This window comes from Macaca thibetana, chromosome 2 (genome assembly GCF_024542745.1).
Source record: "Macaca thibetana thibetana isolate TM-01 chromosome 2, ASM2454274v1, whole genome shotgun sequence".
In the NCBI taxonomy this organism is placed as follows: Eukaryota; Metazoa; Chordata; class Mammalia; order Primates; family Cercopithecidae; genus Macaca; species Macaca thibetana.
Window position 1 is genome coordinate 166,051,413 of NC_065579.1, and position 5,496 is coordinate 166,056,908.

Here is a 5,496-nt window from a genome sequence, read left to right on the forward strand (position 1 = left end):
ATGCCTACAGTCAAGAGCAGAGAAGTTATAAAGAGAATTAATGATGTGTGCTTAGTCAGGATTATACCAGAACTACCCAGAAGAACCTTCCTAGGTTAGCAGCCTGATTATTAATAGACCACATCATCAAAAACACTTGTTGTCTGATTATTAGAAACAAACCATGAAGCTCTGTGTCTGAGTTTTAATTTTAATTGAATATCCGTTTTATTCAATGTAACTGGGAGAACTGGTAACAGCCCAAGGCGTAGAAACACTGGTTTGCTGCCCACTTGATCAATAATCTCATCTCCCAATCCTGGCCTGGAAATCATGTATGTTGAAAGACTCCTTTTGATTTCATTCCCAGAACATATTCACATTTAACTCCTACTATAGCAATAATAAATTAGTTTATCCAGCTAGCAACAGCCAGCGGGCCGTAAAAGAATGGAATAAACTCAGCTTGATTGGGTAAGAAAATATTTGGAGCACGTAGAAGACAATGCTGGGTTCAGGAATCTGATAGGAATATCTGTAGACTAGATCTAAATAGGGCAGGACATGAGCAGGAGAAGTCCAAAAGGAAAATGGAGTCATTCATTTGCTTTGACTTTAAGACTGCTCTCAGGATATCCTGAGTTGGTCAAAATGTAGGTAAGGAATATCTGGAGATAAATGTGGAAGCCTAATCCCCAATTATCTTGATTTACTTATTTTGTTTTGTTTTCTTTTCATTGTCAACTTCACAAGTTGATTTCAAAAAGCAAATGAAATCAGCAGAATAAGAGATTTTTGCAAAGAAAATATACGCAGACACTTCCTATCATTGAAGGCAGTAATCTAACTGCTTTGATTTACAAAATATTTTAAGTAGATCTTGTGCCCTGTCTGTGGATTCTAAGATATTAGCACTGGAAAGGTCCTTACTTTTTGGACAATGGAGTAACTCCTTTGGCTCATGGCCCAGGCCACCCAAGATGGAAGAACTGGGTGCCCAAGTGGCTCTGTCACAGTCTTTATCCTCCGCCTTTCCCTCTGGGGCTCTTTCTACCCTACCATGTCCTGCCTCTCTTCCTCAGAGAGACTTAGTTTTTCTTCAGAGAGCTAGGGGGATGTGGCATTATGCCGAAAGACACGGAAAGATGGGCAAGGAAAAGAGTGATTGTCGATCTCCCTAATTGCTCTGCTAAACCCCTCTAATGTTTCACTGGATAATTAAGAATGCCTGTCATAGGACCTAGCAAAGCTGATAATGCCTTCTGTCAAGTGGTAAGTACCAAGCTTACACTTAAAAAAAAAAAATCAATCAATCAAACTTGTTTTTCCAGTGAACTTATTTCTGGTAGCAGATAACAGATTAGAAAGAGTCTTAATCAGAGTGGACACAAAATATATATATAATTTTTAGTCTTCATGCAGACTTCTAGCCTGTTCCTTGCTTCTGATTAACTGATGATTTAGGAAAGTTCACAATGCTATGGCTATGGAAGAAATAGCCACCTTGCATTGTGTGCTCATGTTTCTATCTGATAATGCAAATAACTAACACTTGTATTACAAAGGAAATTACCTTGAGATCCACTCAGAGATGATATGAGAATGAGGAAGAAAGACGTCTGTGCCTTCATGTCTCGTGCAGGACATATTAGTCATGCTATCAAAGAGAAGTAAAGTGCACATGTTATGGATTTAAAATGCAAAAGGGAATTGGAAAAGAGTGGTATATTCACACGAATAATTCTTTTGTAGCCATTAAACATGATATTATAAAGGATGGTTCAATGGCATGGAAGGAATTTCTTAATGGGTTATCGGAGAAAAATTAGATTACAATACAATTTCTAAATAGCATGGTTCCTTTTATAAAAGCATACACATTTCTGCTCATAGGATACTGACAAGATATATGACTAAATATATGAGGATATTAACTATGAAGAGCAGGTTTCATATGTGAAGCAGTGACTGCTATTAACAGGTGTTGAAACATGGCTCTTGAATGGATAAAGATTTGGTATATATGCAGCAGTGGTTCTCTGGATAATAGTTTGCTATTTTTAAGTCTTTCTACATGGACATATTGCTTTTATGATAGAAAATGCTAAAATCAATTTAAATACAATATTAAGTGCCAGTGGTATTAACTATGATGTTTTTTATAATCACAAATAAAGAACAACTAAAACCTGAAAATATATTTTTACATATCCGATACTAGTGCAAGTCATTAAATTCATGGTTTACAAAGAATGTTTCAAAAACTCAAAAAAGTGAGAAAATACAGATGGCAAAACATGTACACACATTACAGTTTCAAGCAAGTACAATATAACTGATTTTCCCAGAGGATAGGATTAAAGATAATTTTTACACTTTACATAGCTTGTTTAAAGAATAGCATACAGTTGGTTTTAAAAATCTCTAAAAGAAAATTTTAAAGGTATCATTTGGTGGCTAGGCATGGTGGTTCACACCTGTAATCCCAGCACTTTGGGAGGCCAAGGCAAGAGGATCGCTCGAGGTCAGGAGTTCAAGACCAGCCTGGCCAACATGGCAAAACCTTGTCTCTACTAAAAATACAAAAATTAGCCGGGTGTGGTGGCATGTGCCTGTAGTCCCAGCTACTCAAGAGGCTGACACAGGCAAATTGCTTGAACCACGGAGGCGCAGGTTGCAGTGAGCCGAGACTACACCACCGCACTCCAGCCTGGGCAAGACAGTGAGACTCTGTCTCAAAAAAATAATAATAAAATAAATAAAAAGATATCATTTAGGAGCTCTACTATTACAAGAATATGTTCTATATTTGTTGTGAGATAATGTGATTTAAGAATGACTTAAAACTATTTTAAGAAGTGAAATTAACCATGCAATATATCCATGTAATAAGCCTGCACATGTATCTCCTGAATTTAAAATAACAATTTTTTCTTAAAAAAAAGTAAAATTAGATTCCTTAATCACATCTTATCAAAATAAAACCTGGTAGGTTAATAATTTAGAGTTTCATTTTTACATTTTAAAGACCATAAGAAAGTTATTGAAAACACAACCTTAGGAAGAAGACCTTGTAACATTAACTGTACATTTTCTACTACAGATATATCTCTATAAAAATGGAAAAAGCAACAAAATATAGAAATACTTTTGCAATATGACAAATTTATCACTCCATTTGTTTTTATTTCTCTTAGAGCAATAACTAAGATAGTTGGTAAAGTCAAAACTGTTCTAAAATAGTATTGGTATCAAGATTAAGACCTTTATATTTCTTCCTATGAAAGTATTTGTATGTATAATATATAAAAGGATATCACAATGATTATCTCTGAATAGTAAGATTACAAGTAATCGTTAAACTCATTTTTCTACTATGAAAATATGTAAACATGTAATAATACCTTTTGCCTCTATATGCCATTAAAAAAAACCCTTAAAATTTAATTACAGTCTCTTTCCAAGCAAAAATTAACTCAAATTCACCTTGTTTAATGTAACCCTGAAACGTTCCATGTCCATTGTCCTACTAGAGGTTCATCTTCCCACTGCCTAGAATGACTCCAATATTTGCTACCTTCTCTTGAAACTGACATTCCCTTTTCTCACCTCCTTTCCAGCTGATGCTCTTACTTCATTAATTGCTGTGACTGATTATGGCTACTCCCTCATCCTCCTATCAGTAACTCAACCAACCCATTAACATCTAGGTGCACTCTTTTTGTCTCTCCTTCTGCTCTTATCCAAAGCCAAACCTTTCCCTGTACTCTGCATCTCATGCCTTTCTGCATTCAAGAAATTTGTCCCATAAAATGAGTTAGGGAGGATTCCCTCTTTTTCTATTGTTTGGAATAGTTTCAGAAGGAATGGTACCAGCTCCTCTTTCCACCTCTGGTAGAATTTGGCTGTGAATCTGTCTGGTCCTGGACTTTTTTTGGTTGGTAGGCTATTAATTACTGCCTCAATTTCAGAACTTATTATTGGTCTATTCAGGGATTTGACTTCTTCCTGGCTTAGACCTGGAAGGGTATATGTGTCCAGGAATCTATCCATTTCTTCTAGATTTTCTAGTTTATTTGTGTAGAGGTGTGTATAGTATTCTCTGATGGTAGTTTTTATTTCTGTGGGATCAGTGGTGATATCCCCTACATCATTTTTTATTGCATCTATTTGATTCTTCTCTCTTTTCTTCTTTATTAGTCTGCCTAGTGGTCTATTTTGTTGATTAAAAAAAAAACAAAACAGCTCCTGGATTCATTGATTTTTTGAAGGGTTTTTCGTTCCTCTATCTGCTTCAGTTCTTCTCTGATCTTGGTTATTTCATGTCTTCTGCTAGCTTTTGAATTTGTTTGCTGTTGCTTCTCTAGTTCTTTTTAATTTTGACTTGGAACCAACCCAAATGTCCATCATTTATCCACCATAGACTGGATAAAGAAAATGTGGCACATATACACATGGAATACTATGCAGCCATAAAAAAGGATGAGTTCATGTCCTTTGCAGGGACACAGATGAAGCTGGAAACCATCATTCTCAGCGAACTATCACAAGATCAGAAAGCCAAACACTGCATGTTCTCACTCATAAGTGGGAGTGGAACAATGAGAATACATGGACACAGGGAAGGGAACATCATACACTGCGGCCTGTCAGGGGGTAGGGGGCTAGGGGAGGGATAACATTAGGATAAATACCTAATGTAGGTGACGGGTTGATGGGTGCAGCAAACCACCAGGGCACCTTTATACCTATGGAACAAAACTGTGTGTTCTGCACATGTAACCCGGAACTTAAAGTATAATTTAAAAAAACAAAACAAAAACAAAATTTGTCCCTGCAATCATATTTCCTTTCTACCACATCATCAGGATCGATCTCTCTCTCTCCTGAATCAATTCTATAGGCATAAATGCTCCAATCACCCATCTTAGAAACATGAGGAAAAAAACAAAAATTCTCCCCTTACTCTTGATTATCTATTTCTCAGCTCCATTAATTTCTTGAAGTAATTGTCTAAGTAGCTGTCTTCATTTCCCACTTTACAATCTCCTATCAACTCTCGGCTCTTTTCTGCATGACATGTCATAAACTGCCCTTGTCAATATTACCAAGAACACCAAAAACAGTAATGTTATTTGTCCTCATCTAACTCAACCTCACAGCAGCATTTAATGTAATTGACTGTTACCTTCCTTTGTTAAGAGTCTTCTCTTGGTTTCTGGAACATCATACTCTCCTATTTTTCCTTCCTCACTGCTGTCCCTTCTTAGTCCTTTACTGGTTCTCTTCTACTTGCCCTATTTATGTGGAAATATGGAATATTACCAGGTTTTCTCCTTTCTGTCTACTCTCTCCTTAGGTGAGTTGGTCTCATGACTCTGAATATAATCTGTACATCAAGGATTCTCAAACTTATCTACTGGGTCAAGGTCATACGTTCAACTATTCTTCTGAACTATTCATTTAGATTCCCAAAGTTAACATGAACCATTTCAACCTCATTCCCTTTTCCATTGC